Source organism: Crocodylus siamensis, chromosome 5, assembly GCF_052110815.1.
Source record: "Crocodylus siamensis isolate JL-2025a chromosome 5, ASM5211081v1, whole genome shotgun sequence".
Lineage (NCBI taxonomy): Eukaryota > Metazoa > Chordata > Crocodylia > Crocodylidae > Crocodylus > Crocodylus siamensis.
Window position 1 is genome coordinate 97477102 of NC_143399.1, and position 26138 is coordinate 97503239.

The 26138-nt window shown below is 45.3% G+C and overlaps 1 protein-coding gene across 1 annotated transcript in view; it reads right to left on the reverse strand.

Annotated features, from left to right (window-relative positions):
* Positions 1 to 26138, reverse strand: part of LOC149864426 (unconventional myosin-X-like) — a 136521-nt gene that overhangs the window by 89081 nt on the left and 21302 nt on the right. The window contains exon 2 of the mRNA XM_090049904.1: positions 9042 to 9140. The gene's annotated coding sequence lies outside the window, so the exon portion shown is untranslated. The remainder of the gene's footprint in view (positions 1 to 9041; positions 9141 to 26138) is intronic.

The window sequence follows — 26138 nt, forward strand, 5'->3', positions numbered from 1 at the left end:
TGACTGACAAGCTTCCTGAGCTTGTCAAAGTTGGCTTTTCTGAAGTCAAGGACTTCTGTGTTGCTGACTGACTTGCCAGTTTTACGGTGGATGGTGAAGGTGATCAGCTCGTGGTCGCTGTCCCCCAGCTTCCCATCGATCACTAGGTTGCCGATTAGGTCATCCCCTGTAGCCAGTACCAGGTCGAGCAGCACTTTGCCTCTCATTGGCCCAAAGACTTCTTGAGTCAGGTAGAGGTCATCCATGCACGAGAGGAAGATTTGCGACCGCTCGGATTTTGCTGAGCGATCCTCCCACGAGATGTCCAGGTAATTGAAGTCACCCGTGACAACCACGGTCCTGCAGCATGCAGCCTCAGCCATCTCTCAGGCGAACTCCTGGTCAAGCTCAGGACTTTGGGTGGGAGGTCTGTAGTAGACTCCCACCTTTGTGTCCCCTATGCTGTGTTCCCCACAGATTTTAACCCAGAGGGTCTCCAGTCGTCCACACTGGTCGCCAATATGAGCTTGCAGGGACATGTAGCTTTCCTTAACATAGAGAGCTAGACCCCCGCCCCTTTTATCTGCACGATTCCTCCTGTACAGGGTATAGCCATCTATATCTGTGGTCCAGTCATGGGTGGAGTCCCACCAGGTCTCCGTTATCCCTATGACGTCATAATTATTTGCATTAAGCAGGAGGACAAGCTCCTCCTGCTTATTCCCCAAGCTCCTGGCATTTGTGTACAGGCAGGCAAGTGTCCCCCTGGGGGTTCTTTCCTTGCCCACATATTGGACCAGGGCTGGGGAAAGGGTAGGCTCCCTTAAGTGTCTTGGCCCACTGGCTTTGCAAGGGTTGCTCAGCAGGCCAGCAGTGGTGGTAGTCCCGACATGGCTACAACCAACAACCTTGCCAAAAAGGCTGGCCCCCACTACATTACGCAGAGCCTAAAATACAAACAAGAGTAATCAAAACTCCTGTTATTCTGATATACAGCGTACCTAAGTTTCCATGCACCTATCCAGAGTGACTACCATCTTGACACACCAAACCATGATCTCATGGTTACAGCCAGAGATTAATTCAAGACTCTCTCACCATCTGACTGGTCTATTCAAACTGGAAGCTGTTGGACTCAGAGACCTCTAACTAGATTTAAGTACAGCAGCTAATATAATGGACCTTGATAAGGGCCTTCAGGCCCCACCTAAAAAAAAGATTAAAAAAAAAAAAATGAAGTGACAAATGTCCCGGGGGTACAAGCATGGGGGAGCAAGGAGCTCTGCCCACGGGTAACCTGGGTCAGGAGCAACCCAACCCCAAAGGAAAAACCCCAGAAAAAAAAAATACTTACCTGTTCTAGGACACCGAGGGCCAGAAGGACCATGCAAAGAGGAAACGCCCCCATGGTTCGTTAGCTGTGCTTATCTGCAGCTGGAGCCAGCATGGGCGGGTGATATCAGAGAAAGACGCCGCCTGGCAAAAATAAAAGCTGGCTCCAAGACTGAGAAAGGGGGACACCGGAAGCAGAGAAGGCTGCAGCAATTCGCCATGCCAGTTGCACCCAGCAGCAGCAGAACCAACAAGATCCAACACAGAGGAAAGTGTCAGTGGCAGCAGAGGTTGCAAAAGCGTCCTGCATCTGCTGCGGGCGGCACCAGTGCGCAAGACCAGAGGCAGCTCAGGAAAGAGCCAAAGAGGACCCCGGCTGGGGTGCAAACATGGAGCCGTGCCAAGACAACACACTAGACACAGGCTAGAGCTTGGAGGGTGGCAGGGCTGATTAGCCCAATGACCTTCCCCTTCTTCAGTTTTTTTGTTGTTTGCTTTTTGCTTGAGCAGGTCCTTTCCTCTTTCTTTCTTCTCTTTCTTTGTTGCTTTGCTCTGGCATGGGTTCATTTGTTGTTTTATCATTTATTGTCCTTGGGATTTTGGCAGGGGGACACACATAGCATCAAAGGACAACGGTCGTATATGGAGCCAACCAGGAACCACCGGGCTGCCAGAGAGACGTCCTCGAGAATTGGGCATCCAGAGGCTCTAGTGTCCACTCTGAACAAAAAGGGAGAATCAACAACAAAAAGGGGGCACAAAGATCAGGAATTAATATCACTGGAAGGCACGCTGCATAAAGATCCAAAGGCTCATCATAAGGGCCAGCGTATGGACAGGGTGTAGAGGAGGTGGAGCTCCAGGTACATTCGCTAGGAGGTGCGAGAACTCCAGAGCTACCCTCAACAGGAGACTGTACCACTGAGGATCCATTCGAAGTCGTGGAAGGTGAGTTTTGGGGTTCTCCCTGAAGTGATCAAGGGCCTCTCCAGAGGTCGCACACGGCTCCTTTGCGTCCGACACCAGGCGCATGTGCCAAAGCGGCACAGGAGCAGATAATCGAACTGAGGAAGGCACAACAAGGAAGGCAAGAAGTGAAAAACACCGTATCTGAAGTAGCAGTAAAAGGCAGACAGAAAAGGAGCCCATTTTAGCTACTGATTGGGTTGCTGCTATTCATCACTGAATCCATGGAAGGAACTATTTCAAAAGGTTGCATGTAACAATCACAGCAGTGCTTTTGGACTTTCTCTTCAACAACAGATTTGGTGTTTTATAAAGAAACAAGACCATTAAAATGTATAGAAAATGGAAATGAGGAAATATCTGTTTTATTATTACTATAAAAGACTTAAAAAGGAGAAATTATTTTAAACTTAGAACAGAAAACATGAAGCTACAGTACTAATAGCTTACTACACTCAAACACAGAAGCTAGATTCAAGGGAAGCATAATCTGGCTCATAATCTGCTACGTTTAACACACGAACGCACTTTCCATATAATCATACATCGATGAAACATTTTGAACTCTCTGCACAACCTCATCTACTGCACACACTGGGCCATTCCAAGTAAGATAGAGAAACCTGTGCTGCAAACTTGCCTTCACTTTTAAGGCTCATCCATGAACCAATTTCGGTACTGCATCATTCTGGCCCTTCATTTCCACCATGAGTGGAAACAGGATAAGGAGGTGATAAAAAGAGTTATTCCTAAAACTGTACCTAGAATTAGACTCGTGTCATGTAAATGTTTTAGCAGATACTGAATAAAACTTTTTGTATCTAGTTAATGGCAAGTTTTGTATCTAGTTTAAGACAAGTTTCAATGGCTTGGACTAGCACAAATGTAATTAAAAAAAAAAAAAGTTTACTTTCCAACTTTCACTTGTTACACAAATATAGCTACAAGGCCTTGACATGTTCTGGCTTTCTGGTTTTTTAAATTTATTAGAACACCAGAAGCCAAGGAGCAGGCTAGACTCTCAGGCTGCATCCAACACAAGTGTGGATATTTGGTTCCCTGGGGAGAACGAGTTTTACCCCGTCCAAACCTTCCTCCCATGAGGGTGGGAGCGAGACACCCATGTATACACACCATTCAACATACCCTATTGTGCCTCATTCCCACCCTCATGGGCAGAAGGGCCCAGCCCAGCCAGCGCACAGCTTCCAGATGGGGCTGCTGCTGCCATTGCCACATTCTCTGGGAGACCTGCTCCACTTCCCTGGGATTCTGCCAGCACCAGGCAGCAGATAGGGAAGAGGTAGGGGCAGGGAGCATGGGGCTGGTGGCAGTGCGGAACCCATGCCAGGGGGCAGCAGCAGCATGGAGCTCGGGTGGGCAAGATGTGTATGTAAGGGACCCCCTCCCCCACACACTTTCCCCATTGTGCACAGCCCCAGAGGGCAGTGGAGGCAGCAGCAGTAGCCGTGCTGTGATAGCATGGGGCCAGGGTATCTAGTCCACTGGCTGGTCAGCGCTGCACGTAGTGGCAAGGGACACAGCCTGGCCAGGCCACCTCTAAATCGCCAGTGCTCCCCACTGTACATGTGCAGCCTCCATCCTCATATGCCACCAGAGGGAAGCTCCATGTGCTGGAGCCAGCTGCCTTTGCCACTTCCTGCCATGCTGGTCCCAGGACTTTGCTGGAAGTGAAGGGGAGCCCTGGCCTCTGCTCCTCTGTGGAGTCCTGGGACCTGTGCAGCAGGGAGTGGCAAAGGCAGCCAGCTACAGTATGTGGAGCTTCCCTCCGGTGGCGCATAAGTGCGGAGACTGCATATGCGTGGTGGGGAGCACCGGTGATAGAGACGGCTCTGCCAAGCTGTGCCCCTCGCCACAATGTGCAGCACTAGCCCAAGCCATGCACCACTGGGCACCAGCACCTGTGCCAGGCAAGAGCACCCCAAGTTCCTCTGCCTGCTACTGCATCATGGAGGAAGGGGAGGGGCAGATCCCCTTCACCCCCCTACCTTCCCTCACACTACACGAACACAACATCCCCACATCCTGCCCCCCCATATACCCACTGCCAACATAACCTATGTCGCCCAACCATATCCCACCACACACAATATACAAGGGTAAGAATTTATTTTTTTTAGTTATTATGCAATCACCTCTATATACACTGTATAAACAAATCATGACAAAAAATTTTTTATAATAAAATTCATATATGTTATAGTAGGTATTTGACTTTTAGTGTATCATTTGGTTTTTTTCTGGTTCTAAGATGGTAACCCCTGCTCCCAAAAGGAGTATTTCCAAGGTTAAGAGGAGGGACTTCCAGTGACCAAAGCTAGGGGTTAGGGTGAGACTTGTGGTTCCAAGATGACAACCAGGGGAGAGGCAACTGTCAAAAGCCAGGCTACCCATGCAGTCCTCAAAAGCTCACCAAACCTCATTAAGTGGCCCTCCAACCAAAATATTTGCCCACCTCTGTTATACACAAGGTCGAAAATGACCCATCCACTACCACTCCCTGGGTACTGTATACTCCCCAGTTCAACTCCCTCTGCTGTGCCTGGAATCCGTTCATGGGCCTGGGCTAAGGCCATTTATATGCATTATGTTTTTCTAGGTTTAATCCAGACAACAGGTATAACTACATACAGGTACTCCTCACTTAACATTGTCCCAATTAACGTTGTTTTGTTATTATGTCACTGATATATTAGAGAACATACTTGCTTAAAGTTGCGCAATGTTTGGTTATAACATTGTTTGGCTGCCACCTGCTAGTAGGTAACTACTGTGACATAACTGGATTTGCTTAACATTGGTTCACTTACAGTTGCATTTTTCAAGAACATAACTACGACGTTAAACAAAGAATAGATGTCTGTAGTCCAAATTAAGTAATCCTTATAGAATGAGGATTAAAGTTAATGGAAACTAGGGCAGCCCAAATCTGGCAACTGAAATTGGTATTAACTAACTATATAGGGTTGCTTTTAGGAAAAACAGTCCTTAGGAACTCGGATAAGCATTGCAAATATCAGCACTTCTCCCCCCAAAAAACCTGAACTGGGTTTTTGCAAAACAAAGAGAGACTATCAGGCACAAAGTAACACCTTTAAAAAGTCAAATGTGCCAACACCACCTCAACCTGCTAAGGTCAATTACAACTTCTGGAACAGCCCTTTAGATGATTGCAACAAAGTAGCAATGCTTACATAGGCTTATTATCGCCTCCTAATTACTGCCAACCTCTGTGAAGGGGCTGTCAAGTCTATACTTGCACTTCGCTTTATTGCGCTTCGCAGATATTGCGTTTTTTACAAATTGAAGGTTTGTGGCAACCCTGCGTCGAGCAAGTCTATCGGCGCCATTTTTCCAACAGTATTTGCTCACTTCGCATTTTTTAGCAATAAAGTATTTTTTAATTAAGGTATGTACATTTTTTTTTTAGACATAATGCTATTGCACACTTAATAGACTACAGTATAGTGTAAACGTAACTTTTATATGCACTGGGAAACCAAAAAATTCGTGTGACTCGCTTTATTGTGATATTTGCTTTATTGCGGTGGTCTGGAACCGAACCTGCAATATCTCCGAGGTATGCCTGTATACTGTACAGTCAGTGCCCCTGCTGTGATCGGCAACGATCATCTATTAACCCTTAATTCAAACTGAAATTAGATTTTGAACTGTGTGATGTACATCAGTTAACAATTTAGAAAGTGCTTAGCACATCTACAAACAGCCCAAGATATCTCAAGACCTGCATCACACTTAATGTCTGCTCTATCCTTCTCCCACTGAATTGCCACACCAGTCTGGGAAGATGAGCATGGGAAACAACATTCATTATTTTCCTCTCGGAGTCTGTTCTGAAGAAGATATTTCAAACAGATTCCCTCTTCTGTCTCCCCTAACCCATGTGGGGCAATTTTTGTCGTTCAAGGACAGAGCCTTCCCTAGGGGTGTGCAGGGCCTGGGGCATGTCAGAGCATGCAGGGCCAGGGGGTGGCCAGTGGCCAGAGCACAGGGTAGAGTTTGAGTGGCCAGAGCGCAGAGCCAGTAGCACACGGTGGCCGTGGCGGGGCCTGTACAGCACTGTCTGTGCCGCCAGCCCTCCCCCACCCCAACACAGGGGGGGCCCAGGCAGTTGCCTCCATTCCCCCCTCCCCCCGACAGCCCTGCTCAGGGAAAACACTGGTTTCAGAGATTCATGGGTAGGCTCCCCAAAGACTCTCCCCTTTCTGTTGCACTGGGATCCTTAAGACCTAGATGGACCCTTTGCCTGTTCAGACCCCCAGTGCAGAAATCAAGCTACCCATGGTGTATGGGTTGGCTAAGCCCCACACTCAATGACATTACTACTCATGAAGATAGTAGGGACTCCAGTGCATATGTCCTTCTGGCTTCACCATCCTCAGGAAGGAAATTTGAGGAAAGAAGGCAGCTTCTGCCCCAGAGCCAGCTCTATCCTACTCTACACAAGCTCCTTTACTGCCAAGGGCAGACAGACCAACAACCGTGCCTAGTCTGGATAATTTCTGCCCATAGTGCCATCTTTACCAATTCCGCCTGGATTCTTCCCTGCCCAGATAGAGAGTGGAGAACTGAAGGGTTGCCATCTGAAATGGACAGGGAGGAGAAACTGTATCATAGCAGAAGAGCCAACTGAGCTCTCAGCAACTTTCTAACAAAATGAGGCAGAAGACAGACTTCTCAAATGACCCTCTGGCTCTTCTCACTCCCTCAAGTTTTCAGGGGGCCTAACTACTGCAAGTACCTCAGAAGAAGCAACACTGAAGGAACAGTTTCCTGAAAAATCAAATGTAGCTAAGGGAAGGCTACATTACTGAGTCTGAAGCTGCCAGCTAGCAGGCTGAAGTACACATTAGTAATAGGATCTTTGGTTCTTAGTCCAAAGGAACAGTCTCCTCAAAAATCAAATGCAGCCAAGAGAGAGACAGACATACTGAGCCCATTGTTAGTTTAAATGTGAAATAAATTTGGTATTACCTCATGAAGGCTCTACAACAGGAAGACCTGTCTGAGCTGTGAGCCACTGGAGAGCCCCAAAACTGGGACGAAACTTCAGTGGGTAGGACAAACTTCCCTGCTGCCAGAGACTGAGATCTAGTTCTGTCCCTAAGATGCTAGTTAGCAGCTTAGGTGCCCATTAGTAAAATAAATCTATGTTCCTCAGTTTGAGGAAGGATCTAAACTGTACAGCAGTGAGGTTCAGTCTATGGATCTAGAGCAGGGGCAGGCAAAGTTCAGCCTGAGGGTCAGATCCAACCAGCAATGCACTGCATTTCCCAGCAGCCCCTGCCCACGTAGCTGGGCCGCTTTCCATGGAGACCCCAGCACGAGCCATGCTGTGATAACCTGGGGCCAGGGTGTCCACTCTGCCAGCTGGATCAACCATTTTGCCCACCCTGATCTAGAGCTTTTTGCAGCTATCTGAAGTATAGCACCTAGCTCATATAGATCCCTTGGTCTGACTGGATGTTCCTCATTTTGCTGGGTTTCATGCAAGGCCAACACAATTCTGTTCTCCAATTGCCTTCCACATTGCCCAAAATAGACAAGTTGGCCTAAGCAAGTGGAGTGAAGTCTGAGATTGATTCCCACTGCTCCAAGCAACCAAATACACTGCACAGTCGGAATACATTTATAAAATAAAGTAGCATTTCTTTTTCTTCTGTATCCCCTAGCAGTAGGAAGAAGAGGAGTATGTTAAAAATCAAGGAGTCACAAAACAATAGCAAGATTTTAGAGGTCTGTACTGCAGCATATCAGTCAGGAATCATCACTATGATACATCAGACTCATTCAATTTGTGTGTCACTATTGTGCTATAATCTGGGGGCTTCTTAAGTCTGCCAGGCTGGGCATCACTGACCCATACAGACTCCGGCCATGGACAGACATGCAATTCTTGTGTTGCAAGCTGGCAGCACTTAGAAGTGCTACAAAAATATAGCTCTGCAAGTGATGTACATACATTCAGAGCCTCCTCCTTTGCTACGGTGACCAAAAAAGCATGTTCTCCAGCTAGGGGGTAACAGGAGTTGATCCTCTGCTACCCTCCCATCAGGAGGAGAGCCTGCCAATGAGTCCAATTGCTGACAACCTGCCTTCATCTGTTCTGGGGAAAGGGGGAGGAGAGTCCTACTAAGCAGGCTCAGTGGCATTCATTCCCTGCTACTGGTACAGCAAGCAAAGCTGAGGCCCCCAGCCTTGGCTGGGCTGCAGCTATGCTCCCTGGCAGGCTGTCATTGATCCCATTGCTCTCTCCCCCTCAAGACAAGGTAGAGAGGGAAGCACAGCACTGTGGGAGCAAAAGACCCATGTAGCACTATACGCAACTGTTCAGACATTACATGTGACACTACACAACATAGTGCAATGGAGATTTTTTTGTTTCATCCAGGAACACTTCTGTAGCACTACCAGCAGGGTGCATGTTTGTATGCCAGCTTCTTGCAGAACTTAAAAGGGCACGCACAGTGCTACAAATATGTATGTTCACAGCTTAACCCTCACAGATCTGACAAAGTTTCTTCATCTTTATCCAGCATACCAACCCACTAGGCAGGTTAAATAGAAAGGACTGCAAAGAAAAGTAACATTTTAACATCCAAATCCCAAAACTTGAATTTTACTCATCAACCACACTGAATACCATTATCTTTCTTTATAAATGAAACAGACCTCTATTTTCTGAGCACAGTGAGAGAGGAGATTAGAAGTCACTTCCTTACCTGGCCATAATCTGTCCTGAATACAACTATTCCCTCTGCACAGGAATGTACAGTGCTTGGATAATGTTGACCATTTTCTCGCAACCAGACACGAGATCCCTACAACAAACAAAGAAATTAGTTTAGAATATGGCATGGGGTTGTTACAAACGTACACAAATAGTTGAAAAACATTTTTCTCGGAAACAATTCCCACACATAGGAGCCAAACAAAGGGCAGGTCCAAGGAAAAAAGGAGAAAGAACAAGACCACCTCCAGTGAATGTTTGATGGCCCCTACACAAAACCAGTAACTGTAGAAAACAAGGACTACAATGCCCCTTTTTAAGTGCTTTAAGTGCTCCAAAAAAAGCTGGAGCCAGCTCCTCAAGTCATATTTAATCTGTTAACATACATAAAATTACATCAAAGTGGTGTTTAAGCTGATGACACAACATAAGAATCAATCCCAAAGCTGGCAACCTTGCTGGGCTTTTTCATTTTCTGCATCTCTTAAGAGTACTGCCCTTTAATTTATTCTATTTTAATTTTTTTTTCCCCCAAAATCCTGCCTTATTTTGGGAGCTTAGGTCAAGACTTAGAAGAGCCCAACCAAGAACCTTGGGCAGATCTGACAAATTCAAGTTTTGTTTTGTTTTTCAAATGTTCAGGGGAGCTGCCGCAGGCTGGTCAGCACCTTCGCCTTCCCTCTCTGCCCACCCCGCCCTCCCAGCAGCCCAGAGCCTGTGCACTTTGCTGCTCCTCCCTGCCACCTCCAGCAATATGCAGCCTCAGCCCCAACCCAAGCCTGCCTTGGGCCCATGGAGAGAGGCAAGCCTCTGCAGGCTCATGTGGAACCAGCTCCTCACCACTGCACATATTCCCAGGGGGCAGGGGGACCCATGCCCCCCAGATCTGTAGGCTAGGGGTGGGACTTCCAGTCCCAAGAAGGTGGCCAGGGGGCAGGGCACCTGTCAATGGGCAGGGCTACCCATGAGGCCCTTGACAGCTCACCAAAGCTCATTAGGCAGCCCTATGCCCTAAATAATTGGCCACTCCTGACCTAGTTTGTCAGATGTTATGTAAGGATCCCAAATGTTCTCTCTACTGGGTTACTGGGAAAGAAGGTTTGTTGTACAATTACCTCACTTGTACAGCTGGAAGAATTCAGTGAGTAGTAGTTTCACCCCCCAAAAACTTGTTTTGATCATGGCAAAACTATTCATTTGCTGTCACAACTATTTGGCAAATTTGGGTCAAATTTACATTTTTATTTATTCTGGGAAAATAACAATAAAAAATACCTCCCAATGCTTTGTGAAGAAGCTACCCACTACTATGCACATACAAAATTCCCCCTAGAACAGGGGTGGACAAAGTCCAGCCTGTGGTCCAGATCAGGCCCAAAACAGACTCCATTTCCCAGCAGCCTCCACTTATGGCTCTGCAGCCCTTTCCCATGGAGACCCCAGGAGTGGCAGAGGCATGACAGCACAGGGCTAGGAGCATCCAGACAGTGAACTGTCCCAGCTCTGCACTATGCTGTCACCACTGAAAGATTCCAGCTTGGAGCAGCTCCCTGCCAGCGCTGCTAGAGCCAGTCTCTATGAAAACCCTGGCCCCACGCTGTCGCAGTGACACGAGCAGGGACTACTGGGGAATGGAGTCCAACTGCTGGCCGGATCCACCATCTTGCTCACCCCACCCTAGAACAATGGTTTGAAACAATGCCAATCAAAGAGCAAGTTGAAGTGGATAAAAGTAATCGTCCAAAGGAATTCAACACCCAGACTTGAGCCATTTTCCAGGCATATCCTCCATTTTAAAAAAAAAAGCTTAACCAAAATAACTAGAATAAAGGAAGAAGGAGAAAAATGGAGAGATTTTACATGTACATTAAAGTTCCTCAAGGGTTTCAAATAGCAGAAAAGGAGCTGAAGGATTTCACAAAGCCTTGTGCTGATCTGGGAGGTACTGTATTTACTCCTGCATAATGCGTCCCCAAATTTAAACATACACTTTATTTTGAGAAGACCACCAATGAGGGGGAAAAAAAAGTCTTAGAGTATGGGTAGAGTATCCGAGGTATAAAATGTTGAAGGGCTGTGCACCAGGCCCGGGGGTCCTGGGGCCGTGCACTGGCCATCATGCCATATGGCAGCCCTGAACAGAGCTAACCCTGAGGCTGGAGCTACATGCTGAGTGCAAGCCAGAACATGGCCCCAGAGTCAGCACATGGTCTCAAATTCAGCACACTAGATCCAACCCAACACATCACTTTGGAGCCAACACAAGGGGTCAGACTTGGCACTCTGGGTCCAGCCACAGGTCAAACCCCACACACCAACCCAGTTCAGCATGCAGTTGAAGGAGGGGCCTCTCTCCATGGGTCCAGGAATTAGGCAATGGGGTGAGGATGGACCAGGGGACTAAACAAAAGCCATGGCAATTAGACACTCCCACTACTCCAGCACCGCCTTCTTTCATCCACCAATTTTCTGAATCTATGGGGTGTCCCTTTTCTTCACACATAATGCACATCCTAATTTTCCACAGCTAGTTTGGGGGGAGCAGGGGAGGATGAAGGTTATGTGAAAAAAACAGGGCAGTTAAACCCGATGGCAAAAAGACATTCCAAAAAATGATAACAAGAACAGACAGACAGACCGACCAACACCAGGGATCGCTGTTCCAAATAATGGAATGGTGGATCACCATCCCAAATAAAGCACCGAAAAAGAACATAAACAGAAAGCAGTCTCAGGGCAAGACTATTAGAGGAATCATCTCTTTGTGTGAAGACCTGATGCCTCCTGATCACAAGACAAAAAGAAACAATTCTGCACCACACAGAAATTACATTTTACTCAAATAAGGCCACGCACTCCCATGGCTTGCCTATCTGAGTTGAGAAGAATTTTGCAACTCCCCGGTGTCCCATTGAAATCAACGTCAAAATTCCACTGATCCAAATGGAACCAGATCCCAACCTCTTGCACACAACCTGCAATGTAATGCTGATATCCAACCAAGAATTCTATTGTGAAACATCAGTAGAAGTCTGCTGAAAACTACAGTTATAGCAGTTCTCTCAAAAACATTGGTGCACTTTGCTAGCCTGCTAGATTCCACATTGCAATTGGTACAATATAAGTTCTGGTGACTTACAGCTCTACAAATCTAAAAGCTCTGGGGTTTCTGATACCTGAATTCCTAGGTTGTTTTATTAAATCATCTGGGACCAATTCTTAATATACAGTGTGTACCTGTTACTTCCAAAAATATTTAAAAAAACAATGAGAGGTTTCTTGGGCATGTAGCCATAGAAAGAGTTTTTACAAAGTTTTCCCTTGATGTTACCTGCAACAGAAGAATATAACCTGTTTGTAATAGAGAACCTTGACTTGCTCCAGTTAAGGGTGATTGGCACTTCACAGAAGAACCTGAGTATCTTTCAGGAGCATGTTCTCTGACAACAGAAGACAGCAGGAATACAAACTGTTTTATTCCAAAGGTCCTTAAGGGCAGGTGTGAACAACTGTTGATAACTTGAACACTAACTAGAAAAGTGCTTTTGTATAAAGTGGTGATATCAGTATTGCATTTTACTGGCTAGTCCATTGCTGATATTCAAGCAACTGACTTTTACATTCAGCAGAGCTGTTCCTCATATATGCTACCACTTATTGTTCAAAATTTATTCTTAGGACAGAAACCTGATATTTTTATTAATTCTAAACTCCAGCATGCAATTCGACATTGTGCCAGTTTGTTATCGTGTGGCAAAATAACCACCACAAAAAGTCACGAAGTATACCTTAGTGTTAACTTCTACATAATGCTCACTGTAGGAGTCTACTGTTCTGTTTTGAGTTATTCTATTTTAGTTAAATGAGATGATAAAAAAACCCTTTAGGTGTTTTCTACAAATAATGTTTTATCTGCAGCCATTTGTACAAACAAGCAAGCCCCACCAAAAAATTCCCTTCCTAATGACAAACCAATTCCTAGTGATGTCAAATTTGAAACATAACTTATACCAAAAGCATTTCCATAACAGCTTAAAAAGGTAACGCAATAGTTTTGTAAAGTGCACACATCAGAATATTTACCTTCAAGGTTCTTTCTTCCTTCCACCATACACTTCTGCACTCCTGAAATATAAGTGCATGCACACTTATACAGTTGAGAAAACAAAAATCTGAAACCAGATTCTGTTCCGTCTACTGGGCACATAAGTGTTCAAACCCTGAAAAACCATGAATGCATCTATTTTTTTGTAACAAGCTGTCTTCTTTACCCCGAGTACTGAGTCACAAAAACAAGAAGGATGACCCAACCCATTTTCTGTATTAATAGTCTTCAGGGATTTGATCAGGGTAGAAAAGGATGGCAACTAGGCAACAAAGTCCACTCAGGAGTTTAAGAAATAGAAAAGAATCTGATCCCTCCCCTCCTCTTTTCTTACTTTTGGGAAATACTCTCAGAAGTCACAAAAAAGCCAAAACATGTTTGAATTCCCTAGCAGACTAATCATTTTTCACAACACCACTCAACACTCCAAAATCAAAAAGTTAACTTGTTCAAAGAATAGACAGTTATCTGCATATAGGTTACATGTCAAATAAAATTAGTACAAATTCTAACGTCATGACTGGTGGCACATGCAGGTTAGCCTGGGATCCAAATCAATATGTTCATTGACACATTCACAGTGTTAAGCATAGTTGATTTACTGACAAGTTGGTTTAAACTAACAATGAAGGTGGCTTTCAGTTCATGCACTATACAGTAGCTTGCTTACAAGCATCAAGTGTGAGAGAAATATAAGACAATTTTAGTTGTGTTAAGTCATCTCTTCCTTAGAATTAAGGAGGCAAATATGTAGAGTTGTGTTAATTTTCCTCTCATGCAGCAATGCAGAAGCTATAGCAAGAGGGGGGCTTCTAGGCCCTCCCCACAAAATGTAAACTTCACAAGAATTTAACAGGCGTCTTTGTTTCAATGGTGCGCTTATTAATGCAGGTACTCTTGGTTAGCGAGAAAGGTATGCTTTTTCAGAAACCACTTCTAACAGAGTGCTCACTGTGAGAGACTCATCAAGCCTAGGATTTCAAGAGCCAAACATTCTCTACTCTAAATGATTTCAAATTCAGGTAGCCCCCTAAGAATCTGACTTGCAGGTATATCAGGTTAGGCAACCAAGAACAGAGGCAAATCAAAGCTACTGGACATTTTTGCCCACTTTTCCTTATGCACTTTCAACCATTTTAATATCTCAGGCCATTTTCTCCGAGCTGCATTTTCTCCTTTATAAACTTGGCTTTCCCCATTTAAATCCCCTGAATCATTTTGCTGTGAGAACAGAAGATAAACTTCAGTTTCATATGGCTGTTCTACTACTAAATCACTACTATTTGTTTAGGGCCAGATATTGTTACAATATCAACTCACAACCTACCCATGGAAAAATAAATATTAAAACAAAAAATAGTTTGGAAAAATCCTGCTGTACCCTAGGAGACAGCTCCCTCCCCTGCCCAGTACTTTACTAGCATTCTGGGGAAGGGTAGTGGCAAACAAAAGGAACAATTGAGAATGAGATACCTCAGCAAACTAATTTAACTGTCACCTTCCTTATTAAATAGACCTATTGAAGATTTCACGAGGTACTTAAGCATTTGCCTAATTTGAAACCCATTACAAATTTTTAAACTCAATTAAACAACTACACACACAAACCTTGGTGAAAAAAAGGCCAAAACACTTATCAAAATATTTCATATATTAAGTAAATGCAGCATCCAAGAAGGCACTGCAATAAACAGCTACCACCTTCCCCTAGATTAAATATTTTTAGTCTCATTAGTGATTTTTCTTTTTTTTTTTTTAAAGCAATCTCTCAATGAGAGCAAACTTAACACTAAAAGAAATGTAGTTCTATACACGGATAAATAATTTTATACATCTTTGGGAACTACCATTTTCTGCAGTTCCTCCCCTAAAAAGATAAAAGCATCAGCTCGGCTCTCTTGCATGAGGCCAAAGCAACAGCTGTTGATTAACCTTGAATGGAGTCCAGCTCCTTCTGTTTCAGTAATTAGAAATAATGCAGAACCCTAAGATAGTACATTATACCAAGAAAACATTGTTGCAGGTGATTCTATTATACTAGCCAATTGCCCTTCCCTCCCGCTGCTTGGAGTCCAGGCCTCCCTGCTGCAGCGGTGGGGGGACAGGGGAAGCAGGCCCGGGCCCGATGAGAGGGCAGGACCAGGCTCAAAGCTAGGGAGAAGCCAGGCTGCTGCGGCAGGGCAGGAGAATCAGCAGGCCTGAGCCAAAACCAGAAGCAGGGGAGGGGCAGACACAGGGGTAAGGGTTGGGGATGGGAGAGAAGTGGAACCGGGTCTGACAGAGGAGGAGGCCCGCTCCTCCCCTACTCCAGCCACTGCCATGTCAGCCGGGGCCTGCTGCTCCCCTGCCATGTCAGGCCAGCTTCTCCACCAGCTCGGGCTTGGTTTCTCTCCCCCACCCCTCCCCTTTCCCCCCCATGTCAGCTCAGAGCCTGCGCCTCCCATCCCCCCCCACTGCCGGGTTGGTCCGAGCCCCCTGCTCCCTCAGCCACAGAGGCCTGGCTTCTCCCCACCCTTGGGTCAGCACTGCTGGCCTTGCCTCCCTGTTCCATCTGCTCCACTGCCCCCGCCTCCAAGGAGCATGCCAAGGGAGGGCCCCCCCCACCCTCCATCATGTCAGTACTTTACCACCACCACCTCCTATTTGAACACTCATTTGCACTCTGATTGGCTGTTTGTCAGCCAATCAGAGCATGAATAAAGCGTGACAGACAGACAGACTTCAAAAGGGAAAAGGAATAAATCTTCACTTTCTCTGCCTATAATTGTGTCACCAATGTGCATGACAAATACTTATTCCAATGTGTATGACAAACAAATGCATTTTCTTCTATTCTTGAGATCATTAATCAGTGAATAAACTGAAAATGCAGTGAACTATTTCTATTAAAAGAACCTACAAGATACTACCTAAAAATTAACCCAAAGATAATATGCATGCATACACACATGCACATGCATGCCTTATCTTAACCTCTACCTTGCTGTTGTTGACTTCATCTCACCTATTACTGGCAGATAGTATTCTACCATCACAAAATTTTGTTTAATTAATGGTTTTCAGAAAGAGATGTGGTCAATGACTAGAAGAGGTTGCAGATCTATTAGCTTATCCATATGTAGACTTAACTGACACATTATAATAAATAAAAAACAAAAATCCAGCAATCAATGACATAGCAACTGTACTGCCATACTAATTTTGAGACATGAATTCTATTTTTAAATGCAACAAAAAAATATTAATTATTGAAAACCACATGTGATCCTTGAATTCTGGCCTGCTCCCCAAGTGTTTTTGATGTTAAGGGAAGTCCATTTTATCTGCAAAATCCTAGTTGTAGAAACACGCTAAGAAGAGAAACTCAAGAAGAACAGATTGGAATCTATCAGATTCCAGTTTGAAGTGCTGCACCTGTAAAGCTTTAAGTCTTAAGTAGGGGGTGCACCAATAAAGATTTTCTTGGCTGATACCGATAGACAATTATTCACCAGGCATATTGGCAATACTGATCCAAGAACCAATTTACAGGAGCACATACAGGCAGTGTGGTGAGCAGCTCCCTACAGGTAAATCAGTGAATGGGACCCTGGGGCTGTGGAGCAGGACAGAGCCACAGGCAGCTCATCCAAGGGATCAGCGTGCCAGTGCTTAAAAGGTGGCAGCGAGGGAGCTTGAACTAAAGCTCATCAAATGAGCTTTAGGTCAAGCACCACAGTCACTATTTTTCAGGGTGGGAATGCTTTTAGGAGTGGAGTGAGAGTGGAGGCGAGCTGCCTACCATGGGCTCGGGGCTATCTGTTATGCTGCCTTTGCTTCAGGAACCACATGCTGGTCGTGCTGCATTCCTTGCCTGTCCAGAAGCAGGGGGCACAACTTTCTGCCAGCACTGATGCTAGACAGGCAGGAAACATGTAGCTAGTGTGTGCGGTTCCCAGGACAAAGACAGCAGAAGAGAGACCCCCAAGTCCAGTGGGAAGCCCACCCTCTGCCCTGGGCAGATCTGCGGGGCACATACTCCCCCCATGCCTCCCCCGGGGGATGCACGCAGTGGTAGGGAGCTGCCCTCACACATAAAACACCTGGACAAGCCACCTGCGGCTCCATCCTGGTCCCTCTCAGCCCCAGGGTCCTATTCACTGCCATGGCTGGGCAGAACCCCCAGCCCCACTCCCTTCCTCACTGTCAGGTTCTGAAGCTGCCTCCCCTACCCCAACTCCACAGACTTACCTGCAAGGAGCTGCTTTCCACTGCCAGGCTGCATTCCTGCCCATGTGCATGCATGCAGCTACGCACATGCACACAGCATCTAGGGGCCCTGGCCACAAAGCATATTATATTTATCAGTGACATTATTGGCTAAGCTGGCCAAAAAAAGCCAATAGCTGATAACATTAATTTTCCTTTATTGGTGCCAATCTGATATGCAACCAATAGATCGATGCACCTCCAGTCTTAAGTAATTTAAGAAACAGCAGAAATTGCAAGCATCTATCCTCAAATTCAGAGGCATCTAAGGACATCTAATTCAGTTGTTACAATAATTTCCAGACTTTTCTGGAACAATCCAGGCACTGCTAGAAAAAACCCCTACTGACTTTGTGAGAAAGGAAAAAGCCATTTTTGTCCATTTAGCACAGCCAATGTTTTAATCACCCTCATAATTGTTTACAGACAGAAGCAGCAGCCACTGGCAGCCAGCAACTCCTTCCAGTGCAACAGCCTCCCTCATCTCAGTATTGCTGCTGTTCTTCCAGCAAGAGTTTAACATGCTGACACCATGAATGCCTCCTTCTCATGCAGAAAGACAACAGATTATAGTGGAGAAGAACAGTGATAGTGTGAATAAGGTGTGAGGAGGAAAATGGTGGACAATGCTATCAGGGCTGGAAGCAGAGGGGCACACAAAACCCGTGGCACAGGCTTGGAGGGGGTTGCAGACACTGAAATAGGAGAAGGTTGGAAGAAAACCACAAGGAGAACAGGTGAGGAGGAATGGAGGGGAACAGAAAGCCTCCAGTCAGTTCAGTGAGCTCAGCCAACAAAATGATTTGGTACTGACCTAACTCTGCTTTCTAAGAGGGCATAATCATTCACCCTCAACAGAAGCAAAAGTTAGTCTAGCACCTTCAAAAAAATGTATCCTATATAGCTTATGGCTTGACACTCATTTCATTCCCTTACAATAATACAGAAATCTTCCACCTAGAGAAATCTCGAGTCTTGGACAAACTATACAAATGCTACTGCTTTCTCTGCCATAGGCAGATATAACCCAGCCATTCCCTTTAAAGAAACAATGAATCTGTTCACAGTAGTTTAAGATGGGAAACATATAAGTGTATCCAAGTGAACACACAGGACACATCCAGAAGAGCGTGCACGTGCCTCTTGCAGCATCTCAAAGCCTTTTGAGATGTTGCAAGAAGCACATGTGAGAACAAAACAACAGTTTCCCGTGCTGCAAATTTGCAGTGCAGGGGCAAAATTAGATCCCTGGATATCCAGGGGTCAAAAAATACCCCGGGGGAAAAAAGCACAGCAGGGCGTAGTCCAGGTGAAGCAACCGGAGGATCAGGTCTTCCACAGAGATGTTCTGGTAGCCAGGCAAAGCATTTCTATGGTTGACTCTCGCCCCAGTGCTAAAGCATGCTGCTCATGTAGGGCAAACAGTGTGCCAGCTGTAGGGAGCTGGACCTGGGCTCCCTGACGGTAAGCAAGGGTGTGGGGGGCTGGAGGAGAGGGAGAGGATCCCGCCAACCCCATCCCTCGCCCACTCCCCAAGCCTCCTGATCATTGCTCCTCCCCACCCCAGCATCTTGGCAGTTCAAAAAAGCCCTGCATTCACCAGCAGTAGCAACTCCATTGGGCTCCTACCATTTGGGGTGACCAAAAGTAAAAAGTTGGGGGGGAAGGGAATTCAATCAATCTCAGGAGAAGGTTCTGGAGGTGGAGGGGCTGCAGCCTGGCGCACTTGAGGGTCACGTGCACCAGGGTCTCCCTCTGCCCACAGAAGTGGCAGGAGACCAGGGTGCCTGTGAAGCTCGCCACAAACGTCTGGCGAGGACCCACCAGCTGAGGTTCCCAGTGGCCCCAGAAGCTCCTGAGAGCAAACAGCCCTGGGCTACTTGCCAGGGCAGTTTTTTGTACTGATGGGCCAAGACAGGGCTGCTTTTTACACTGCTGGGCCCAGCTCTAGCTCTCCCTGGCTACAGATCGGGGAGGAGTTGTGCCACCTTGGGCAAAATAACTCTGCCCAACTTGCACCACATCTAAGTATATGTCTGAGCACATAGCAAAAAGCCCTGGCTCAAATTTGTACTGCTTCTATCTGAGCTGCTGAAAGCGCATGTGCCTGCATGTGTGGACGCACCCACAGAAGGCAAGGGACAGAGCCAAATTTACTGTTACTATCTAGTTGCTAGCCAAGAATGGAACTACTACAACAGGGGTCAGCAACATTTTTGGGCAGAGCATCAAAAACACCTGCAACCTTGATATGCAAGATGTTGACCTATTGGGGCAGACAATGGGGAAGCCCCTAGGGGCCTGATTCCTGTTGGGGCAGTACAGCCCCTAATCTCCACCCCAAGGCACTTACTGCCAACAACAAGCTGGGCCAGGGCTTTGCAGACCCTGGTACAGCTGCTTGCAACCCCCCAGCTGGTCTAGGTTCTGGACAGCCCACTGCTGCCCCTCACAGAGCTCTGGCTGCTCACAGTAGGCAGTAAACAGGCTGCAAGCAGCTGCACCAGGGTCCACAGAGCACCACTGCACATTGCTGGCAGTGGGTGCATGCACGTCTCAGGGCAGACAGTGGGGAAGGAACCAGAGCTGCACTACCACAAGAATTGGGCTCCTGTAACTCCCCCCACTGTCCACCCCAAGGCACATGTTCCAAAGAAAATGCTTTTGCATGCCACACATGCTGGAGATTGTTTACCCCTGTAGTACAAAGACATGTTTTGGGCCTTGACTATAGGCTAAACAAGTAGGAACTAGGCCAACACTTGTTTACATATACCCCACCCCAAAAAAATAGCAAGGGAATCTTCAATCATCCCAAAGTCAGCAACAGCGTTGAACATTGCACCCTAAGATACCAAGGTAAACAAAGAGTATATCTCCTGTCCTGGAAGAGGTTAATGCTAAGTGAGAGCAAAGACTGTCTCATTGAAATATTAGGAGTTGCTTCCTACACACACATGCTGTTGGAAAAAAAACAAAACAAAACAAAAAAACCAAAAGTTATCAAAATACTTCAAATGTTAAATAAAGCATCCAAGAAGGTACTGCAATAAACAGCTACTACCTTCCCCTGGATTAAATATCAACATTGCTTCCTACAGCATCTACTGCTTTTGACTTGACCTTTGAAGCCTATTACTTAAAACTGGTCAGGCATGTGACACACAAGATCAGAAGCCAAGATGGACTGACTGGAGACAGGATTTTAATATATGACCACTATGAAGTTTCACATTATTCAATCTGTGCAACCTCTCCTTATTTAGCTTTCTTCTCAAACACCTTTTGTATGATGACTGAAGTTAAAAACTGAGTTAAATATACGAGCGCCTCACTAGTCCTATGCTGGCCCTCAGCAGCAGCACTCAGAGAGATGGAGAGACTTCACCCTCAACACATTCTAGGGACTGAATTTTGGCAGCCCATAGCAGAGCAGTATATCTACCATTTTTTCACAGCCAGAACTTCTTTTCTGCTTGGCTTCTGCTTGACACCTGACTGAATAGAAAAGCATATATACTAAAAGAAACATGAGCTTGCTCATTAGTACCATGGGGCATGCCTTGGGCAAAGAGTAAAAAAGAGACCTGTCTGAGGCGGGCTGCACAGCTCATTGTGAGACCAACAATAACAAATATGTTTTTCACTAACTGCTTATTAGGCCTGCAGACAGACTTCAGCAAACGGGAGTTGTGCATGAGTCAGAGGCTCAATTTCCTTTCTAAATATTTTACTTACAGGGACAAGGGTCAAACATCTTTAAACTGAGTATTTAAAGCTGATTTCAACACCGATTCTTCTCCTTTCAGACCTGGATGTTTAATAGAAGTACTTGCTCATTATTTTAGGAGGAAGATGACCTTTCAGACTCATCCAGATGAGCAATTATTCCAGTTGCTACTCAACAAGATGTACCTCACTACTGTCCTTTTAGGATCAAACATAACTCAGTATAGCCACATTCTATAACTTTGCACAAGTTATAACCACACAACACTGATTCAGATCCAGCAAGTTTTAAAGCAATGCTAGCAAAACCAGCACAAACTTCACTAAACCTCAGAAAATATCTGTGAAATAGTTTCCAGTACTTGTGGTTACAGAAGGGGCGAAATACCTTTAAAGTGCTGAATGATTCTTAAGGTCTTCAAAAAAGGGGAAGATTTAAAATACAGGGTTTTTAATCTCCTAACTTAAAAAAAAAAACACAAACAAACAATCATCAGGAAATTCAGTGGCCTAATCTATGGTTTTTGTGTATTTTGGGATGGCCCAAAGCAAAAAAACCAACAAAAAACAAACAAACGAATACTACGAATATTGTTGGCAAACACTACTTTGAATTGGTACTAATAAATTAATAAGAATAGAAAAATGTATTTGCCACTATTTAAGTTAAGCTTCTTTGGACTTTGTTTCTTCTTTTACTTGGAGCAGTAAACTGTCATTCAAGTTAGTTTCACTTTGAGATGCCGCAATGCTTGGATATCAAACACTGCAGCTGAAAGCTTTAACCATTACAATTGAAAAAACAGACTCTGAAGAGCACATATTCAGAATACATTCATACACTCCATTCATATTTTTGGTACAAATTAGATGCATCATTCTGGACAAAGGAACAAAAAAGGTCACTTCTGCCACATCTTCTTGAAATACATGGACCAAACCAATTCCTTCACATATGCACATAATGAAAGGCAGAAAGGCCCCACAACTTTACAGAGAAAGGAAAAGCAGGTGCAAATATTAGCATCCTACAATAAAATGCTACTGCAATTCATATAGCCACCTAGAAGAAAGCCATTTTCTTTCCTGTAAGCATTCAGTTTCCCAGCTAGCTGAAAGCAGAGTTAAGGTTGGTGTTGGAATGACAACCAAGTATTTCCAGACTTGCTGTGCGATGCAAGAAGCCCGAGTGGAATTTGTGAAGCAAGTAGGGGCAGCAAGTAGTGACCACTATGCATACAGGGTGTAAGTATCAATAACCAACTTAAAACAACAAACAAGAGCAAGGAAATTCAAGAGGTGTGGACACTGTTCCATTCTGAGCGCATCTGTTGTGCTTGCTATTGCAGGGGGTCTCCAAACAGTAGGTGGTCTCCACATACCATATACTGAAGCAGAATATAAACAGCTCAGGATGAGCAGAGGACAGCTTGATAGATATCCAGCACCTCCTTCTGAGCTGATTTAGAGCAAAGTAAAGACATGAAAAATGAGGCACGTGATTACTTACGGTTAATTAAGCCTACATTATACTAACCAGTGCTAGCACCTTCCCAGTCTAACATCTATGTGCTAAACCACACTGAGCACCAAATGGCTCTAAATTGCCTGCCTCAGCATCATGCGATATAAAAGCAATCCCAATTAAAATATGAAGTGGATAGCAAGGGTATACATTACCTTAAGGTTATAGGGCACAGACTTGTTCACAGGTACCTGTGCCACATGCACTCAAGTGCACATCAGCAATTGGCAACCACCAGTTTTATAGTATCATAGTGCTTAGGGTCGAAAGGGACCTAAACAGATCATCAGGTCCAACCCCCTGCCCCAGGCAAGAACGGGTGCTGAGGCCGTATCACCCCAGCCAAATATCCATCCAGCCTCCTCTTGAAGACTCCCAAGGTAGGACAGAGTACCACCTCACTTGAGAGCCCATTCCAGAGCTTGGCAGCCCTAACTGTAAAGTAATGTCTCCTGATGTCCAGCCTGAACCTTCTAACAATTTGTAGCCATTATTCCTAGTAATCCCGGGTAGTGCCCAGGGGAACAGAGCCTTCCCCAATTCCCACTGGTCCCCCCCTCAGTGAGTTTATAAACAGCTACCAGATCCCCTCTCAGGCTTCTCTTGTGGAGGCCGAATAGGTTCAGGCCCTTTAGCCTCCCTTCGTAGGGCCTGCCCCGCTGCCACTTGACCACGTGAGTGGCCCTCCTCTGGACCCTCTCAATGCTAGCCACATCCCTCTTGAAGAGCGGTCCCCAGAACTGGATGCAGTACTCCATCTGCGGCCTGACCAGGGCCACAGAGAGGAAGGATCACCTTCCTGCACCTGCTTATGATGCATCTGTAGATGCACGACAAGGTGCAGTTGGCCTTACTGACCGCTTCCTCACATTGGCAGCTCATGTTCATCCTGGAGTCAACAATGACTCCAAGATCCTTTTCTGCCACTGCATTTACAAGGGTGTTCCCCAGCCTATAGGTGTGTTGCTGGTTCCTTCTCCCTAAATGCAATACCCTGCACTTGTCTGCAATGAATTCCATCCTATTCTCATCCGCCCACCTCTGTAATTTGCCTAGATCTAGCTGGATTCTGTTACTCCCCTCCAGCGTGCCCACCTCACCCCACAACTTGGTGTCATCAGTGAATTCAGTTTAGGAGGTAAGATATTCCATGGCTTGTGTCCAAAATGCCTAACCCCCTAATCAACAGTGCTTGGCAGATGAGTGTGCTCATGCAGATCCAGTGAACCGAATGGGGCTCCACTCAGAAGAAACACGCTAAAGTACACTCCTGCTGCAGTCCATCAGTTTGCATGCAGGATGGGGGAGGGGGCATGTACTAGTCACCTAAAATGAAGAATTATTAATAAACACTCATGAGAGGACGTGAAGCAGAATTTTCTTTTCTGCCTTTTTTGGAGATCATTCACAAGGATGTTTGCACTCTTTATGGAACATAATAACGGACATCCTTCCCTTCAGATTTCCTGCAGTTTGTTGCTATATTTACAGCAACAAGCAGCACGATTTAAATAGGCCTGGGCGAACACCATTATCTTAAAATCTTGGCAGTCTCTTAGCCTTCGGTTGGGACCAATGATGTGCATTTCAATAAAAAAAAGGGGGAGTTTGCTGTTACGTGAATGGACAAATCTTGAAGCTATTGCAAGCAAATCAAACTAATTGCTGTGTTTCTGTCTCATCCTGTAATTATCATATGACAATTAAATAAAGTTCTCTTCTGCTTTTGGAAACAAAGTTCTCTCTGCAGAATGATCCTTCAGTACTGCCCTCCAGCAGATCCCACGGGGCTACACTGATATAACAAAAGTTAGAATTGTGCCCATTATGTTAATTTCCAAATAAGTGACTAGCAAAGCAGCCACCCTGAAGGCAGCACTCCCAGCAGCTGGAAAAAAGGATGCAAGCTTGGCCCTCTTCCTAGCAGGCTGGAATGTCTGCCCCTTTGTCGCTGTAAACCAAGAGGAACAGCATCAGCATCCTTTTCCTTCTCCTGGGCCAGGTCACACACTCCTAATTAAACAGGAAGTAGATAGCAATGACATTTGTTATCTTAAGGTTATATAGTACATTCACAGGTACCTGTGGCACATGTATTCATGTTTTCTTAGATTCTTTCCCCTCCCCAAAGTAAGATTCAAGGACTCCAGCAAAGAAGCCCCTCCACAAGAGTCTAGTAGGTATTACTTGTTATTCAAAAGACAAGCTGGGCAGCTTGCTGCCAGCTGCAGCTGTTGCCATTTCTTCCTATTCCACACATTATTACAAAATCTTTTCCTTGTTTTCAAATCAGATGCTTGGTAAAAGCCAACTTTGATCTAAAAATGTCAAAGACAAAAATTTACTTGATTATTTTAAAATGTATCATAAGGAGAGGGATGGGACGGGGACACACATAGATCTGCAGTTGAGCGAGTGCAGTTGAGCTGCGGAAAGAGGAACATCCAAGTGTTAGATGCTACTTCACTGTAAATAAAAGACTTTTTCCAATCATTACAAAATAGAATCTGAATTTTCTTTTTTCTTTTTTGCAGTCCAGATCTGTCCAACCATGAGGACTGGCCTCCTACTAGGAAACAGAAAGATGCATCTTTCTTAATGGGAGAGAACAGATAGAGTCACAAATGCAAATACTGAACAAGTTGCAGGTTTGATTTAAGGCGGTTAGAGAGAAGAAACAAAACAAAAACCACACACCACCAACACTAAAAGGGTCTTTAAGAAAAAGTTTAACTCATGTACATAACAACAAGAACGGGTCTACAAGAAAAATGACAGGAATGTCTCAACAGTCATATTTTTAACAGATAAAGAGCCACACAGCAGGACAGAAGTGCACCTTATAAACTAACTGAATCAGAGATATGTATGGTTTCACGGGCAAGAGCTCAGTTCATCAGAAGTGAGCTGTTGCCCAGGAAAAAGTATGCATCTCCGATTCAATTAGACTATAACACGCTACCCTGCCTTCTGCCCGACTTCAGACCAGCACAGTTATCTACCTCTCTCTAGACAGAGAGGTTATATGGGAAAGTGATGGGACCAGGGTCCAGGGTATCTTGAGGACTAGTGTTGAGGGCATGCTGCCAGATACCAGAGCATTCTGACTTGGTAACATTTTATGCCACAATGATGTAAGTCAGGGATAAACATAGAGACAGCCTAAAGACCAAATCCAGCCTGTAGAGCCATGTCACCCAGCCCAGGGTCTGTGTTAATCCCCATGGCTCCCTGCCAATCAGTTTGACACTCCTGCTATAAGGCAACAGAGAACCAGGCTCAGCATCAGTAGTGAAGGCAAATAAACAACAAAACAGTCTATTATAACTCACTCTGAAAAGCAAAGTATTAAAGCTTGTGAATGATGAAGCCTGGCTAACATGGGAATTTCAGTGTATGCAGAACAAAGGTTTCCTGTTCATATGCTGCAAGTTTCCTAATGCTCAGTGACAGGGGGACGCTATTGTACATGCCCCTCTACA